General features: G+C 48.4%; 1 protein-coding gene and 1 long non-coding RNA gene across 8 annotated transcripts in view; one reads left to right on the top strand and one right to left on the bottom strand.

The window, feature by feature from the left end:
• The window catches only part of ZFHX3 (zinc finger homeobox 3), a 386,661-nt gene that overhangs the window by 168,900 nt on the left and 198,684 nt on the right, over positions 1 to 19,077 (bottom strand). The gene's annotated exons all lie outside the window — the stretch shown is intronic.
• On the top strand, positions 12,622 to 17,426 carry LOC105758863 (uncharacterized). The gene is made up of 2 exons (XR_001122761.5): positions 12,622 to 16,424; positions 16,749 to 17,426. It is a non-coding gene; the product is annotated as an uncharacterized lncRNA (long non-coding RNA).

Here is a 19,077-nt window from a genome sequence, read left to right as displayed (position 1 = left end):
GCACCTCAGTGTGGTACAGCAGGCACCAGCTCTGACCTGAAACCCAGGGACAACATCAACATCTGGCTCAAGTGTGCCCACCACAAATGCAGTCTCCTGGACAGCTGTTTGATCTAATCCCATCCTCCTGCACACCTGAGAGATGCAGGATTTGGATCATTCTTTAAAGGTTACAGGGTGGGTAAACCAAAGATAAATCCCTAATGCAAAATCCATCCTCTGCCAAATGTCACATTTGAAATTTGGGCTGGAGATTTCTGGGAAAAAAATTTGGTAAAATTCATTAATATAAGCAAACAATTGTATCTCTAATCTCTAACTCTTGTTGTTGTTGTTGTTTTCTTTGAAGGATTCAACAGTTTCATTGGCAGGGGGAGAAAAAGGACAAAGACCATCAAAATGGCACTTACAGCAGACATGGAGAATTTCCAGTTGAAGTGGTTTATACCAGACAAAGGTAAAAGCAGCATTTCAGAATGGGAAGTGAATTCCCAGGTGTTGGTGCTGTGGAACGCCAGCACTGAAGGTCTCAGGTTATGTTGCCAGGACAGGAATACTGGTCAGACTTCACTGGAGTTCACAGTGGCAGCAGACGGCTTGTCAGGGCGATGGAAAAAGGCAGGTAAGCTCTGCATCCCAACTGGAGCCCCCAGCCCCAGGGCAGGATAGGCTCTTCAGGAGTGCCCTGCAAACACAGGGGTGTTGGCACTGTGTCCGACAGCGCGGGAAGGCTCAAGAGCTGCACCCCTCCCTGGCATATAAACGTTTCCTCCAAGATTTTGTAGTGAATGCACTGTGGAACATTCTAGATTTACACCAGTAGGATGCTATGTGTAAAGAAATGCTTCTGCTTCCAAGGTCTACCTATTCTGCTCCATTAAATTCCTTGATATCTCCTTAGTCTTTACATGCTCCCTCCTTGCAGACAGTCCTGCGGTATCTGGAATGCTCCCAAGTGTCCATGCTAAACACAGTGATTCATTGCACTGTGTTATTAATGGACAAGAAAAGAGGCTTTTGAGTTCTGTAACCCATAACAACGTTGAAAAGAACAAAGGGCCCTCTCCAAAGTCACTGGAGTTAATGGGTTCTTTTCACTCAAACTCAACCTGGGTTTGCCGAATATCTAACCCGGGAGCTGCTGCCATCTCACTCGAGACAGCCCTGGCTGCGGCGAGAGCGGCTGTTCATTTCCCGTTACCCCCTAATGAAACAAAATCATGGAAGGTTAAAGAAAGGCACAGATGGTCTGTGGAGGTGATTGGAACCAATGACTTGGAACCAGCACCCTCCCAACCATCCGCACTGCCCAGCGCAGCCAGTGGCATGCCCGGGCTCCCTGCAGGATTTTTCAACCCTGTGCTGCTTACCCAGCAAGCATTAATCCTTATCAAGGAGCTCATTTGTGCACATTAAGGGAACCATTTTCTCTCCTCCTTTCCCAAGGACTATTTCTCTGGCTGCCTCTGGCAGAGGCTCCTCCAGAAGCCAACACAGAACCCAGTTTTCCAGGCAGCAGGCAGAAAATACAGGCAAAAATCCAGAGAAACTCCATGCGGGACCATTATCTAACCTGGCTTTTAGGTTCCCTGGGATCAAAGAGCAGTTTGGTGTCTCTTAAACCTGATGCCTTTCACAGATCTACAGAGAGGATAACAGGCCGATTAGCCAGAAAGGCTGAAGTAAGGGACCTTCCCTTTACACAAAATGCTGGTTTATATTTTAGAAGATATATTTAATTTACTGGTATTTCAGTCATTCATTTTGTTTAAATACATTTTAACTACCTTACATATCCAAGTGGGAAAAAACTCATCAACTTTAAGGATTCATTTGAGAAAAGTTCATAGTTTATGGATTCAAGCAAAAAATTCTCATGGCAACACCTAGCTTGGGAAAATTTGTTTCACTTTAATATTTTTGTTCTCCTTTCAGAACCAACTACTCTTTTTGAACCTGACTTTCTAAAGACTTAGTCATGAAGCAAGATTGCCTGCCTGGCCATTCCCACCTCATGTGCAACTTGGCTAATTCCAGCCAAAATGAAAGAAGAGGAAAAGCCTTAGAGACATTCTGTGTGACTGTGGATGTTGCTGCTTGGAGGAAGCAGCGTGGGCACGGTGACCCCGTTGAGGAATGCTGGCTGCTTGGAGGGAGCAGTGTTCCCAGGGAGAGGAGCCCAGCCCTGCCCACGTGCCCAGCACGGCTCTTGGCTGCACCAGCCCCAGCACAGGGTCCCAACATTCCAGAGAGATGGAAGGAGCTGGGGGATACTGCCAGGCATGGACAGAGCGAGTCGAGGGCATGGCCTTCAGGGAAAACCAAGCCTTGTGGATTCACCTGCCTGAAGAGCAAGTCATATTACTGCAGAAAATTGTAGGTCAGAAATGCGCTGTCTCCAGCTAAGAAGGACCTGCCTGGAAAAAACTCAAGGCTGACATAAACCCATGCTCAGTCCCCTTGAGCACCTTGGGAAGGCACCATGGAGTGCTGGTTTTCCAGGGAAAGTGTTCTGCTGGTGTGTTTCCCAGCTTGCCCATACAAGAGAACTGAATGGGTAGATGTGAGGATTCCTGGGAATTGGAAAGAGGCTTAAAGAACACTTGGCATGAGCTGACATTAGTGTGTAGGCCACGAAGGCAGAGGAGCCATGTGCAGCTTCCCTGGAGGAGCGAGTGCCTGCCCAGATCCCTGCCGGCACGGGGAGGGGGACGCAGGATCCGGGAGGAAGCGCACCCGCACCTCCGCACTGCTCTTTTGTATTTCAATTTTCTTTGGCCAGTGGGGATGATTTTATAGCATCACAGCAGAACATTATCTTTTATACTTTGACAAAATGAAACTGAGTCCTTGGGATTTTTTCACCCACTGCTCTCTTGGCTACTTCACTGCAGTACTATTTCATTACTTATTGATTTTTCAACGTGCTGTCTGCATCGCTGTAATTTACACAAGTTCTGATAGCCCTCAGCGATTCCTAACACCTCAGGGTGAGATCATGGAGCTCACTTGAGATACCAAAGGTAGGCAACAAGTTCGTCAGAAAAGATGACAAATTGACAAACTTGATAGTCAAGGAGGAAATTTAAGCAGCTGCAGGCATATCATATCAAGATGTTTTTCTTAGCCAAATTGAATTAGAGCAAATTTGTACCCCCAAAATTAGTCTCACGTACAGCTAATAAGGGACTGTGAAGTGTATGGCTAAACCCCAAGAAATTAATAATGCATGTCCCACACAGGGCAGCTGAACTAAGGCTATTTTGGTTGTAACTGGAGATATCCACTGGTCTGTGGACTGGCAGGTGGCAAGAGAAGGCAGCCTCATCGTGAGCAAGGACAGGGAACTACAAAGAGCTTCTTTTACACTGAGGCAAGAAACTGCTGCTTCTTCAAGGCCTTGTCCACAGCTCTGCCACTCTGAGCAGCTCAGAGCAGTCACAGGTGGCAGTGCTGTGTCACCCTGACCAGACCAACCTGACGTCCCTGACACCACATCACATCCTAAAGTTTGTCCACCTACTCGGAGCTCCCACAGAAGCAGGGATGCTTCTGCAGGAAATGCGCCAGTGCTCAGTGCAACGAGCTCTAATCCTGCTTTGAGTTTCTCATTATACTGTTCACAGAGTCAAAATACAAATTTAGGTCACTTGCCATGAGAATCTGGCTATCCTATGGTTACAGATCTCTGTTACACCTGTACTTGTGTGGTGAAATCCCTTTACCCCTCAGTAAAGGGGCACCTTCTCACTCGAGCTTCCCTGGGGACAGCCAGCAGCAGACTGGTGGGAGATCAGCCCCAAACAGGCAAACCTGAGCAGAGACTGAAATGACACAGAATTTTAGGATGTACCCTAAGCACGTGTTCTGATTCAAAAGGAAATATTTCTGCTGTCATGGTTTTCCAAATCAAGAAATTATATTGAGAGGGTCTTTTCTTCTAAAAGTGAGGCAAAAAATAAGGCAGGTGCTCCCACAAGGCTGAGTTTTCATGGCCAGTGAACAGACCACAGGATAATCAGAAACAAGATAGCCAGTAAAATTAGAGGAATGAATTATCAGTGAAGCTCTGTTAGGTCTTCCATAGCATGTTCCATCTTATTTCCCACTGCAGACCTGGTTAACTGGGCTACTCAACAAGGGCAACAGTCAGAGCACAGACTTGGTACTCCTGCCTGGCTGGGACTTAGAAATCAAATGGTTTAGAAAGTACAAAACTGTATCTGAATTTTCATGCATTCAGAAAGATTACAATGCTTATGTGCTGTCCTGGCTTTTATTACCATGAAGCGATCTTGGCCTTTTCCTCTGGGCAGCGCGATGCGCCCCGGGCCCAAGCTGGGGCTGAGCACGGCTCTGCAGTCCCCACGAGATTTTCCAGCGCAGCATTTCCTCATGAGATTTGTCAGCCATGAGATGCTTTGTGGGAATGTGCTGGTTGAAGCCCATCTTGTGAGAAGCCCCAGCAGTTTTTTGACAGACACGTCTGCAGCCTTGCACATTCCTGCAGTGTCTCAGCATTCCCACCCCACAGCAATGTCCTACTCCCTGTATGGACAACGCACATGTCAGGTACTGATATTGAGAGAGTCCATCAATTTAGCTCATTATGAAGGGAAAGACAAACGCATCCAGAACTGATGAAATATCCCAGACAATAAAATTTTTAGAAGTACTGTGTGCTCATTTTAATAGTTTATGAATTTGAAGTGGCTGATCTCTCCCTATTTTTACTATCCTAAACCGTTCAGACAACAACTGCTACACGTATTCCCTTAACGCTGTTCTAACTTCAGCTCATTTCACAGTTTTATTTCATATTCTTGAACTATCGTATTTCAAAATTTACAGTCTTGCACCAAAGGTCACATATGGCCACGTCTAAGTCCTCTAAGATCTGTGATTCCGAAACGCTAAGCTGATGTTGGTTTAATTGATTCTGTGGAAGCAGCGATGCCTGTAACTCCTGAGAATTAGGCCTTTCCACAAACTGGCAAACTTTCAGTGGGTAAAATAAATATCCTCATATCCATGTGATAGAGGGTATATGCACAGCACGCAGTTATATCAACACACCTCTCTAATGATGCACTTTAGATTAAATAGTGTGTCTGAAAGAGCCAAAGGATCATTGTTCGTGGAGCACAAGCCCAAACAAACGCCAGTAACATGTTCCAGCCGTTCCCTTTCTTGGGTGCAGCTGCGCCAAAGTGAAGATTCCAGCAGGAGGGTTAAAGGAGATGGGGTGACCCCTGCTGCACCTACAAGCACCCAAACAAGCCCATCTGCCAGCAAAGGGTTCCTGGGGTGCTCCAAGCCTCCCCCATCCCAGGCCATGCCCTTACATGACCTCACAGAGCACTGGACACACCTGCTATGGGATATGTGAGCCTGGCCTGTACCCTTCTCAGAGCAGATGTAATAAAACTAATTTATTGCCCCTTTCCCCCAACAGGATTATAGAAACATAAACAAAGAAATGCTGAGTTCTTCAAGGAAGGGCCCCTTGAACTCACGGATGTGACTGGGAGATTTAAGACCACTCTTCTCAAAGAAAGGCTCAGAGTACAACTTTCCTCATCCTATTTCTGCAGAGTTCTGGAGGAAGTACAGCAGTTTGGGTTTGAGGACTGTTTCCCTTTCAGACACCAAAGTTGCAGCTGCAGGACTGGAGTCCCCTGCCAGCATCCCCCACGCCAGTAGGAAGCTTGGGGGCTGCCCAGGAGCACGGGCTCAGAAAGCTCAGACCATGCTGCAGACGGATCCGAAATGATGGACAGGAACCTCAGGAAGTGCTGCAGAGCAGATCAGCAGCACTGGCTGTTGCGAGCACGCAGGCGATGGAGGAAGATCAACACCATCAGAAGCCGTGCCCAGCCCCATTCCGTGTGCTCGCTGTGCAGGACGGGCCCGGCTCCCGCTCCCTGGAGCCGCAGCCCTGGCTGGGGAGTGGGCAGGCCCGGCAGGGCCTGGCGGTGCCACCGTGCCCGGCAGGGCCTGGCGGTGCCACCGTGCCCGGCTGGGCCTGGCGGTGCCACCGTGCCCGGCAGGGCCTGGCGGTGCCACCGTGCCCGGCAGGGCCTGGCGGTGCCACCGTGCCCGGCCGCGCCGAGGGCCGGCCGCAACGCTCCCAGCTCCCGCCCCGCCACCATGGCAGCACCGCTCCCAGAGCGCTGCTCGCCCGGCAGCTTTCTCTGAGTTTTGCTGATAATAACATTATGGTTTTCCCTGCGCTGGCAGTTGGATGAGAGGAGCCTGCAGCCTTCGGAGGGATCGATCCGATCGATCCCAGAGGCTCCATGTCATTTCCAGGGGATTTGCTAAAGAAGCTACTTATGTCCCTTTTTCATTTTCACCAACTCATTACCAGCTGCTGCTGCTCCCTGCACTTCAGCAGCACCTGCAGGAATGACTCCCAGCCCCGGTCCCGCTGCAGGGGCCTCTCCCACGGCGAGCGCGGGACCGAGCCGAGTGCCGAGGGCGGGTGAGGCACCAGGGTCGCTCCCCGGCTCTCCCTCTGTGCAGGCACGCACAGACACTCTCCTTTCTCTTCTCCTTTTTTAAAGGGCAGCCCAGCAGCAGACTAAGCAACTGATCCCCCGGCTTAACTTTTAAATTAAGACCATTGTAAATTTGGGAACTTGAGAAGAGATGGAGAGGACACCCATAATCCTTTGCAAATGTCAAGTGGCTCTCGATATTGGTTACTTTTCAAAGGTAGCTAGGCTACAGCGTGCGCAGTAATGAAAAACCCTGCCAGGCCCACTCCATAGGGCTTCAGTCAATATACATAATATTATTGGGCTTTGAAAGGATTAAAGATTGTTTCTTTTGCCTCCTTCTAATATGGAGATCTATTGCACTTAAAACTCCGAGCGCGCCTTCTCCCGCGGGGAGGAGGCTGCAGCCCTGGGATGCTCCAGCGCCACTCCTGTGCCCGTCACGGCACCTCAGCACCCACGGATTGATTCACCCACTCCAACCAGCCATTCCTGCCGTGGGCATCTCATCGCTCTCCCACATGGAAGAGGAATCAACAGATTTTTAAAGTCAAAGTTAAACAACACTGAAAGTCTTCAGTTACCAACAGGGCCAGAGGGCAGACTTGAAAGGATCGAAACATCTGGAAGAATACCATTTTTCACTACATCCTACTCAAAAAAGTTCATAGATCTGTGTTTTGACTGCAAGAACTCAGTTCCTCACAAACACCCATTAAGTACAAGAAATCTGAACAATTAGCACTGATTTGAAGCTCCCAGGGCTCCTCAGAGCTATCACGGCAGCTCTGGCAGAGGAGGATGAGGCCCCAAAGCAACCCAACTCCTGATCCAGGTCCCCTCATTGAGTCTGGGGCTTCTGAAGCACCATCTGCAAAAGGCACATGCAAACCGTGATTTGAGGGGTCTCAGAGCACCTTATGGCTGAAATACCGTCAAACCCGTATTTTTTATCTTTTCACATCTGTATTTTCTTCTCCTGATGTTTAATTGACATTACTTCATTGAATTTGGGGAATTTTTTTTCCCACCAACCTTATAAATACGACTATGGCAGGACTCCCTCAAACTCTCCTTTTATGAAGCCAAATGTGCAATGTTGGCAAGGCTCTGCTCTCAGTTATACACAAGAGAAAGGCAACACATGAGATTCCTGAATAGGAGAGAGCAGGATTTAGCATCCTGGATGCCAGCAGGGCCCTGGAGTCCCTCAGCTCGCTCTGACTTGAGTGAAGCTCCTGTGATTCAATGGCAAAGAGCCATTGATCCCTCCCCACTGGATCTTTGCTGAAGTCACACTAATTCTGAAGAAAGCAGTTGAAAAATGTAGTTTTCCCTTACTATCTGTATGATATTATGATCTTCAACAGGTGAGCTGGAGACCGGAACCTGCAAAGTTCCCATTAAAGCAGAAGACAGGAAATAGGAGAAGAGGAATTAAAGGAAATGTTATAAGATTTTTAACACCATCTTAAAAACCTCAATCAGGAAGATTTTCAACTGAAACCCTAGCAAAAGTGCTGCTGCAAGGCTTCAAACTTCCCTGCTTTATGGCTGACTCAACTTTGGTTGAATTCAAGAGAAATAGCATTGCCAGAGGATAAAGCCTTTGATTTCAGATTGATTTAGAAAAGAAAAATATTCCATATGAAACCAGCAATAAATAACAGGGAATGTTTACAGAGTGGATGACACATTAGTTGGGTGCTGCAAATAGCTTTCCTGAGGTGAGGGGAGTGACTGCCCCTGAGGTCCAGCTGCACAGCCTGGCCAGCTGGTTTGACAGGCTTGTCAGGAGTCCTGAGCTGGCTGCCACTGGCCACTTGCTTACAGTGACCATAGAACTCCATTTTAAGAAGGATTTTGGTAATCCTGTGTGTCACCAGAACTAATCTTACAAAAATGGGTAGGATTGCTTTATTATAATGTAAATTTCTTTTAGAAGTTCTAGATGAAAGAATTAGTTAGATATCAGGATCCAAATGAGTTCTTAATAATTTACATTAACTTCCAGGGCAACACGTACCCGAAATGGAATAACCAAAAGCTTCCAGTGTCTCTGGTTTGCCTGCTTCTTGTGGGGACAAGCACAAAGACAGTGATGATAGAACAGCTGAGCTGCTGATATCCTTTATGAGATATTGAGAGATTCCAGAAACTCTAATATCTTGTAAATATTTTCCAAATGTCACAAAAATTCCCCTCTGTCTTCAAAGGGTCTGTAAAACTTTCCAGGGATATGCATGTGAATTGAGGGAGAAAGGAGAAAGAGCACCAAGAGAGCAGAAAAGGCCCCATCCAGAGGCTAGAAACACAGACATTACACCAAGATAATGGGGGGAAAGGGAATAAGAAGTGAAAAGGAATCTGTGTAATGACCAGATGATCCTTGCTCAAATAAACTCTCTTTATAGGCATCACACTGTCACTTTCATCTTCTGTGATCACAGAAATCCCAGACTTGTGTGGTGCTTCTTGTCTGGTGAGGGAGAGAAGCGAGCCCCACCCCTGCACTGCCTGCAGGTGTTGTACCCACCTCTGCCAGCAAAAGGGTCTCCAATCTGTTTTTAAAGGCTCCAGCACAAATAGCCCAAGTCCATTAAAACAAGGGAATTAACAAAAAATAACATCAAAGGATTCTAGCTTGGCAGGGTGATGAATCAAGAGGTTAAATACCCAGCACTTGTTCAGGTGTCGCTTGGGGAATTCAGTTTTTCTTTTCATGGTAATTTTAAGTTGAATTTTTAGGCCAACAGTTGTATTTCTTGAGAAATCTATACCATTCTCCTAGCAGTTTCCTCGAAATAAATGATAGATCTTCACCAACTAAATTCCAATTTAAAAGATTTGTCGGTAAGAAAATCCCAATCTCAATAAAAGGTAAATGCAGCCGCAGCTCTCTGAGCCAGGCTGATGGCAATAAAGGAGCAGGGAGCTTCTATTAGCTCAAATAAGTTAACAGATTCCAGGTAATCCTTCCTATTACCACCAAACACCTGCATACAGATGCCACATCGTAAGTGAGGATGGATTTTTAATTCCTGGGCACACCTCATGCTGGGAAGGCAATGGAGGAGGGAGGGATGGGGCAAGACCTTTGCTGAGAAGAGGCTTCCCACTGCAAAAGTCCATGGGATGCTGTAGAATGGTAAAGTCATTCATCACATGTATTTAAAGTTGAATTTGCTGATATTTTATGGTATTGGATTTTATTTCTATTAACATTTTATGCTGAAATTACAGAATGATTCGTGAGTACTGAATTTTTGATTGCTTTTATACTTGCTGGGACACTATTAACGTTGATTTACGTTAATAGCACTGTAAGAAGATATTAACAATGAAATTTCCAAAAGCACTTAGCATCCCATAATTGGAGTTAAATGACAAAAAAAATGAGGGGATAATAAAGTAGAGAGAGAGACAGGATTTTTGACAATACTCCCTCTAAACTGTATTTTTCAGGAAGAATTGGAGCAGGACAATTTTATAAAGGAATAAAGACACCCATCAGAAGAGAACACTTGTGCTGCCTAAGAAGGTGGGGGTGAAAGGAGCTGCAGGTGCAGCACGACTCGCAGGGAGGGATCCCAGGGAACAGCACGAGTCCCACCTGCACACAGACACAGCGGGGCTGGAGCTCCCAGCTGAGAGCCAGGAGAGGCAGCGGGAGGCTGCGACAGGAGGGACCTCCAGGGGGGCAGAAATGAGCCAGGCTTTGTCTGTGAGGTTGAGGATGAGGATTCCCAAGGCAAGGACTGAAATGGGACCCGCTGAAGGTGCTGCGGGATCGGCCAGGATCCCAGAGGTGACTGCACACCCCTCTATGACTTCCTCTGATCCCAAATCTGCTAAACCAAACTTAATTTACCTCTTAAAGGCAGAATTCCACCAAATTCTACTTTGACATCAATTGGATACAGCTTTTAAAATTCTCTTTCCATTAAAAAAGCATCAAAGTGCTTTTTTGTTGAAAAGTGCTCCACTGATCTCATCACCAGAAGTTAAACAGCTCTGTCAGGGAACACACAGGGCAATGTGACAAATTGTATGAAAACTTGGGGAAAAAAGTAAACTTGAAACAAAATTCTTTAACCAGACAACATAAAGAAACAAAACACCTTGATTGGCTTTGAGTAGCTCTGGGAAAAAATGCCAAGAATGTTTGTAGGGAGGTGTTTTATCAGTTTTGTTTAAATGACATTTTTGTGGGGGTCAGAAGGGAAATTTGACAACACACTTTCAAGCAGTTTTAGTCAAGAAAATAACTACAAAAATATTATGTTGCAAGAAGATTGTTTTGCCATTTCACTCAGACCAGGAGGGAAGCTCATGTCAGACTATTGTTAAAAACAAATAATTTCAGTGGCATTTTTTGGCCCACTAGAATTTGGAAGAAAGTCATTGTAGAAGTCAAACTACAGAGTAGTGAATGAAAACTCCTGTCTGTACTCAGGAAAACAAATGTGTAGCAACAACAAGTCTCACCAAAGCAATGACACATCAGATGTGGGATGCAAAAATGAGCAAAGCAAAGGAAATCTTTGACAGGACCAAACCCCCAGCTCTATCTGAGATCCACAGACTTGACTGATCTCAGGGAACGCTGGGACCTCACAGCCTGGTGACCCCATCCCCAAATTCAGACATAAAGCTGCTGTTACAGATTTTAAAATACAAATATATATATATATATATATATATATATATATATATATAAGCATCAATGAGCAGCCTAGTCTAGTGGAAAGTGTTCCTGATGTGGCAGGGTTTGGAACTGGATGAACTTTAAAGATCCCTTCCAAACCAAACCATTCTGGGGTTGTATGATAAATACTAATGTACAAACCTCAGCTGAGCAGGGATCTGTGAGATGGGTTAGTGGCTCATGACCTGTCTCTTCTCACATCAACCTACCTCAGTTCTGGAGTTGTCCAGCAGCAGGTTGTGGCAGAGATCAGCTGGGGAATGAATTCTTTTGTGTGACCACAAACAATGATCATGCTGGCCAGGAAATGCAGGATTTGTTATTATACAAAAGCAAAAAGATTTCTTGTTTTGAAAGATCAGCCAATATTTCCCTTCGATGGGAGAATGACTGTTCCACAGGCATGGCTGTATTTTGGACACTGTAAAAACAAAAACCAAACCCCAACCCAACCCCTTTTATCAGCAGGAACCACATTTGCTTACAAAGAAGATCTGTCAGCAGCCCAGAGTAAATAGATCAAATGGAGCTGACATGCTACTAAATTTAATATGCATCCTCGTGCCTTTAAAATTCTCATCTACCCACACATTTCAAAGGTAAGTTTGTAGATTTCTTAAGTAAGTATATTTCAATAACAGGTGAGAGAGAAATGCTTGGAAACGTAACAAAACCACTGACTGGTACATCAATTAAAAACTGATTGATGAATGGAGAACTTAGAGGAATAGTTAAATTGGCACATGATTGGTAAACAGGTCCAGGGCTGGTGCAGGGCCCAGCTCAGCAGGCTGTGACAGACGTACAGCCAAAGGAACAGGCACGCAGACGCAGCCTGGGGTAAGCGCTCACTGGGTACCCAAAGGCAGAGTCAGGTGCTGGCTGGGCACCAGAGTGGAGGAGAACACAGAGCTGCAGAGCCAGGTGCTGGCACGCGCGTGTGCAAGGACACAACCATCCCCAGCCCCCTCACGCTCCTGGTGTTCTGCCACAACCATATCCAGCCTGCTCCCCACCGCTGCAGCAAATCCCACCTCTGTGCGGCTGGCACCTCAGCCAGAGGGCCCGGGGGAGCAGGGCTGACACGAGGGGGCCAGGAAATGGCTACTTCAGGAGCAGAAGTACCAGAGAAAAGCAGGTTGTATGAAGAGGAGAGAGAGGGTGGCCATGCCTCTGAGAGCAACACCGATCCCTGCAATGCTAAATCCTCCCAAGGGCCAGCGCCACACTCGCCTCTCCAAGCTGCGCCACTAGCCAGCGCCTGCAACATCTCAAGTGGGAAAATGTAATTTTATTAAGGCTCTTGGAGCTTCACTCTCAGCATCTGCACTGCAGCAGAGCATACAAAGGGAGGTTATGAAGAATTTCTCATTATGGCCACAGGCGCAGACTCATAACATCCCTTGGCCAACCTCAGTTAATAAAGCTCCTGCTCGGCCCACCTGCCCCCAGCCCGTCGCCCACAGGTGCCCCCACCCTGGGCCACCCTGCGCATCGCTCCCTTAGCCCTCACGGACAGGAAGCTCCTGCTTTGTCTTCCCTAACTCTTATTGCCTGGGCACCTTCATTTGCAAACCTGCTCTTGGAGGCCCAGAGCTGTAATTAATCCATGTCACAGGAAAGATGTAGTGTCGGGAGAATTTATGACTGGCTCTGAGCTGCCGTGATGAGCAGGGGCACCGCAGCCCCTTGTGATATAAATGCCTCTGCTAATTGGATTGCAGGAGCTAATCAGGAGCTGGAGAGAGAATGAAGGCGCTCAGCCTCCTCGCTGCTGGTGTGGGCTGATAAATCTGGCAGCCACGGGAATTGCATCTGCGGGAATTGCATCCTGGCCCAAGATGGCTATCGTGGGGTACCCAGGGCCACTCGTGTGGGCTGTGCTCATACCCACGGGGCTGTGCTCACACCCACAGGGCTGTGCTCATACCCACGGGGCTGTGCTCACACCCACGGGCTGTGCTCACACCCACGGGCTGTGCTCACACCCACAGGGCCGTGCTCACACCCACAGAGCCACGCTCACACCCACGGGGCTGTGCACACCCACAGAGCCGTGCTCACCCCCAGGGCTGTGCTCACACCCCCAGGGCTGTGCTCACACCCACGGGCTGTGCACACTCACAGGGCTGTGCTCACACCCACGGGCTGTGCTCACACCCACGGGCTGTGCACACCCACAGAGCCATGCTCACCCCCAGGGCTGTGCTCACACCCACGGGCTGTGCAGGTGGGCCTGGGGCACAGGGAGGAGCGGGCTGTACCTGGCCAGGAGCTGTCCAAGAACACCCTGCTGGCTGCCCTGGCCAGCAGCACCCCGGGCAGCCCTGGGCCAGGCTACGACCTCGGCACTGCACGGCCGCCTGGTCTGGCCGGTGTTGCAGACACCCCACGGACCCCCTCAGCAGCCCTTAGGATCTCCATTGGATCTCCAGAATACTTGAGGCTGACCTCAAGTATTAGAAAGGAGCTGAATACTGAATGATCCCAATACTGTGTCTGTTGACACCTTCAGTATGTGTCTTTCCCCAGAAAGACGGCGAACCAGAGATGAGGTGGAAGAGACACAAGAAGGGCACTCCTGCAGTAGGAGTGAAGTTGACCATGGCAGGAGCAAACTGGGCGAATGTCCCTAGCTGCACATGTGTTCCACACACCCCACAGGCGGTCAGATGATAGGTGGGCAGGCGGGAGGTGGCTCCTGAGCACAGGCTCAGGATGCTCTCAAGATGGTCTGACTCCGGCCTTCACAGAATCTTAAAGCACCATGATCATCCCCAGCTCCTGACCAGGGCAGACCTGTCCACAGGGAGATGGGAAGAGTCCTGGATGAAGAGCTCTAACCTGGCTCTCCATCCACACAAACCAAACACACACAGGTCCGCACTAGAGAACAGGGTTTTTTTTTGCAATCCAAGGCTCTTCTACATTCAAATAGCTTTTCTGTCTTCTCCGTGTCCGTCTTATTGCCCTTTATTTTCATCTCTGGCTCCCTTTCTTACAAATACATGGATTAGAAAGTAAATCCTGAAAATGATGACTAAACCCAGCCATCTCTCCTTACGGAAACACTTTCCCACCTTCTTAAACCTTTTTGGAGGCACGAGGGAAAATAACCCTTGTATTTATGCAAATTTCAAAGTGGCGTGTGATGATGGAAACAAAACAGTGCTGGAGCGCAGCCAAGGCATGGCACCGACGCGGCCTCTCAGCTGCTCGCCTCCCGATTCTTTGGGGGAAGCAGCTGTAGAGAAATGAAAATACAGAAGCCCCCGCACACACCCGCCGCCGCCCGCGCGCATTCCAGCACCCGTCACCTCGGAGGCGGCAGGATGCGGGCTCTGGCCAGGCGCTGCCTGCAGCCTGGAGCACCCTGTCGTCCCCCACAAGCCTCCCTGTCCCACTGTTCCCGATTCCCCTTTCAGGAATTTACAAACATTTTCCGCAGATCAATATCTGTATTGATTATTCATTGTGAGCGAGTCGTGTGTCTTTGGTGATCCAACCTGGCAGAGTGAGCAGCCAAAGGCTGCAGCTGATACAGGGGGGGAAAAAAGGAGAAAAAAACCCTACAGAAGGCGAGAGAGACCCAGATCTGGCTGGGTTTGCTGCTGCCAGCAATGGAGACGGATGGAGAGGAAGGAAGGAAGAAAATGGGAATGGCATGAAAAGGAATGAAGAGATGAGAGAGGAGAGGAGAAAAAGCGAGAGCAGGAAAAACAAAGTCACCGCTGGAGAACTGGTGCCGGGGCATGCAGGCAGCCTGGAGAGATTCCAACCTTGTCCTCGCCCTTCTGCACAGGGATGCGATGGACTTATTGCTTCGGGAGCGAAAAGTGACTCACGGTTTTGGTATCTGCTACGTAAGAGCTTTGGGGGGATTCCTTGGCTGGCTGACAGAAAGGGAAGAAAGCAGCAGCAGTGAGGTAAAACGCGATCCCTTCCTCCTGCCTTCCTGGGAATACGCGTCGCCCGGGCTGGCTGGAGCAGCTCGCTGCTCGCTTATGATATGCAAAAGGAGAATAATTAAAAGCGCCAGCATCACTTGCAAAGTGAGTAAACACAAAGCCTTTCAAAACATGCTCTTCAGCTAATGAGAAGCTGTAATTTCTTATACTTAAAGGCAAAAAAGACCCTGATGAGGCTCGGTGGAGTGTGCGCGCGCGCCTGCGTGTGTGTGCATGTGTTTGTAGATATGAGAGAATCAGTTAATTGTTGATGATGTTTAGAAAAGGGATTATGAGAAAAGACACTGAAATGATGACAGGGAACATCTTGGATCAGAGCCAGAGAAATAAAATAATCAAGGACAATCAAGCCTGCAGCTCCGGAGAAAGCGCCGACTGTTCTGCCAGGGACTTGGAAGGAATTTCCCCGCGCTGCCGAGCTGCAGCTGGAATACGTGCTTGGCACCAGGAGAGAGAACTGCAAGGAGCAGTTTGCTTGGAGCATGAGACCACAGAAGAGAGAACTATGGAGCTCTGCTATAATTCAGAGGGTAAACAGCTTTGTCTGCTTATGTGTCAGGTGGAGACTTGATTTTGTCCACATCTGACCTGCCCTGAAAATGCCAACTTCTGAAATCCCCTGGCTGAAGCCGGAGCTGAGGATTCTCCAGACGCCTCTCCAGAACTACTGTGATGCTATGAAAACAAAGGAAAGGGAGCTAGAGGAATTAAGTTCTCCTGTGGCTGCAGGACCTGATGGACCTGACCATGGAAACTGTCTCTGGAATTGACTCCTTCCTTAATTCTGGAAATCAGAACCCCTTTGCTCCAGCTGGGGATTGCAGTTCACAAGCACACAGGAAAGGTGGCGGTCATCGGGAATACCAGGAGCAAGCTTTCCTTCCAACCTGGGCATCTAGCTGCTGTGCCAAATGGATGGATTTTAATAAATGTTGGCTTTCTCTTGGGCTGAGGTTGGGTGGGGAGAGAGAATAAAGGGAAATTTAAACCATCCTGTGACTGCTGTGTTGTCAGTGAGCTACAGCAATGCCGTCCCTTTGTTTTGGATGCTCAACTCCGTCTGACTTCATTGTTGCTGGATTTTGGCACGTTACACTCTGGGCTTCTCCAGCAGCAGAAACACATGGTGTGTTAAAGTGGGAATCTTTGGGGACGCGGAGGCAGAGGAAGGAGCCAATCATACGTGGCTTTTGCACATTGCCTGCTTTGCAGCTTTGCGGAAAGCTTTCCGGATGGTGCGGATGGCAGGTACGCGTGTGCCCAGCAGGGCGGAGGGCAGCGGGGCGCGGAGGGGCCGGGGCGCTGGCGGGGCCGGGATGTGCCCCGGCCGCGGGGCTGCCAGGCAGGCAGGCTCCCCTTCCCTTCTTCCCTTCCCTTCCCTTCCCCGCGGCCGGCTGCCGAGCCCGCTCAGACCTGAGCGGAATCCTAACGCCGCCGCAGATTATAATGCATAGCGAGCAGCGCTGCCCGGGCGGTGGCAGCGGCCACGCGGGGCACAGCCTGTCACCGCGCAGCCCGCTCCTTTGTCACAGCCCTTTTCATCTCCGTGCTTGCCTTTTGTTTCCCAATCAGACCCTAGAAATTCATTAACAGCAATGAACGACGGGGATGCAAAAACCTATAATGAAAACAAATGATCTATTTAAACGGTGCTGGGGCTGAAAGGAGGGGGTTCGTGGCGCCGGGAGTAGAGGAGAAGGAAATCCTGCCACCTGGAAAATGCCTGGACATGCGTGTCCTTCCCCGTGCCAAGGCTCCAAGGAAACAGCTACTACAAAGCCGGTGGTGTGTGTAAAGATGTTGTAGCATTGTCTTTACAGAGCCTCAAACATATACCAGCGACTGGTCAGAAGGAGAGGTCGGTGCTCATTGTCCCTGCTCCGGCTGCCGGTAATGCCGGAATTCTCTCTGGTACTCGATGGGCTTTAATTGGAAACCACTTGCAGTGCCCGTAAAGATTTAAAATCACTTGACTTTTAAAATCACTCGAGTTGGTTCACACGGGTGCCCTGCCCGGGCCCAGCAGGGTCCTTCAGCCAGCAGCCCCGACGGGAAGGTGTGGTGGCCACCGGGGACAGCACCCACCGGGCTCCGCCACTGCCCCGGACCTGGCCCCAGGACGCTGGACCTGACACCACGGCTCTTCAGGTGTCCTCCTCTCCGTGTTATTTCTTAAACAGATTATTTCACAAATGATAATGTCCCTTAAAGTGTCACATGGTTGTGAGAATAAAAAGATTTAATCTCCAAGCATGACCTTTTTATCAGAATTGATCGAATAAGAGAAAAACTGAAATAATCTATGTTGTATGATTTCTATTTGTAAATTATGTGTGTGGGCTTTAAATATCACAGAGGCACAACTTATGTATTTGTCAAGAGGATTTTTAGGCAAATCTTAATGTCCTCTGCCCCAGAGCTCCATGCCCAGGCTGAGTGTGCCCATCTGTGAGGTCACACGTGCAGCCAGGGACACCCTTCCCTGCCCCCAACATGGCATCCCCAAAAATGTGTCACTGGCACAGCTCTCTGAGCTCCAAGAGTCGGTAATTTGTACCTCTGGGAAGCAAAAATGTGATCAGGGAAAAGGGAAATGGGCTGCAGCTCCTTTGTCACTCTGTACCCAGCTCTTACACTGGCTGGGTCCATGAGCAAAGGCTCCAGGATCTGTGTCCAGTGAGGTATCCCACGATTTCCAGCTGACTTCATCAGCTAAGAATCACAGACAGACAGCAGAAAGATTTTATCTGTTGCAGGAACTGAAGAAGATCTCTCAACACCTGCCACACGTCCACATTTTTCAGCAAGGAAAACAACAACAAACTCTTGTCTGAGGAAACCTCTCCAATTTGTACCTGGTAAAGACATGCTGTATAATCTTACTCTAATGGACTTCAATCTATCTCCACAATTAGATAAACAAATTAAATCCCTTAAGAACCTTCAAAATTTATCCTAAAACTTCCACCAGCCCTTATCATTAAAGCTTTAATTGTAAAGGAGCAAATAATGGTGAAATCACAGAATTATAGAATGGTTTGGGTTGGAAGGGACCTCAAAGCTCATCCAGTGCCACCCCATGTGCTGTGGGCAGGGACACCTCCCACTGTCCCAGGTGCTCCCAGCCCTGTCCAGCCTGGCTTGGGCACTGCCAGGGATCCAGGGGCAGCCACAGCTGCTCTGGGCACCTGTGCCAGGGCCAAATGTTTGCTGTGTGCTCAGGTTCCTGCTGACCATGGCTGGACTGTTGAGGTGGTGCCAGTGGGATTTGGAGCCGCTGAAATAAAACCACATTTTCACAGCAGCTTCTGAAAGAGCCTTGTGCTAGTTAAAAATTATTTTGGAAAATCACATGAGAACTGTCTCTCATATGCCAGCATATCACTCAGGTGATGAGCTGCAAACACAATTTTCTTGGTATTGAAATAAAATAGAGGAAAGTTACTAAAAATATGTTACACTCTTATACCAGAAGATCAAGATGTGCATTAAAAGACAGTAACAAATACCCTCTTGCACCCTGAAATACAGCCTTGGTCCCATGTTCTCCCCTTCCTCTGCACTTATGGAAGAGCAATTAGCCCATAAACAGGTAATTAAAATAATACCCCATAATTACATCTATGAAACTACCACAGAGTATGAACAAGGGCCTTTTTCTCACCAGGTTGAAATCAAAGCCTTCAGGTTAATGACCAAGAACCATTCTGACTACCATGGAGAAGAAAGTTCCTTTTTACAGGGGAAGTGAACAGTGTGTTCTACTGACACAGAACCAAAATTGCTGATTTTTCTCCCTCAGCTGGTTAAGGCCTGGGGTCTCTTCTGAAAGCACGTAAGCCTCAGAATATCCTGCCCTTTGGCAAGATAGAATTGTACCTACTTGTACCAACTGTACAGA

Source organism: Taeniopygia guttata, chromosome 11 (assembly GCF_048771995.1).
Source record: "Taeniopygia guttata chromosome 11, bTaeGut7.mat, whole genome shotgun sequence".
NCBI classification, from domain to species: Eukaryota; Metazoa; Chordata; class Aves; order Passeriformes; family Estrildidae; genus Taeniopygia; species Taeniopygia guttata.
The sequence above is the reverse complement of the archived record's forward strand: the minus strand, read 5'-3'. Positions and strand labels throughout refer to the sequence as shown.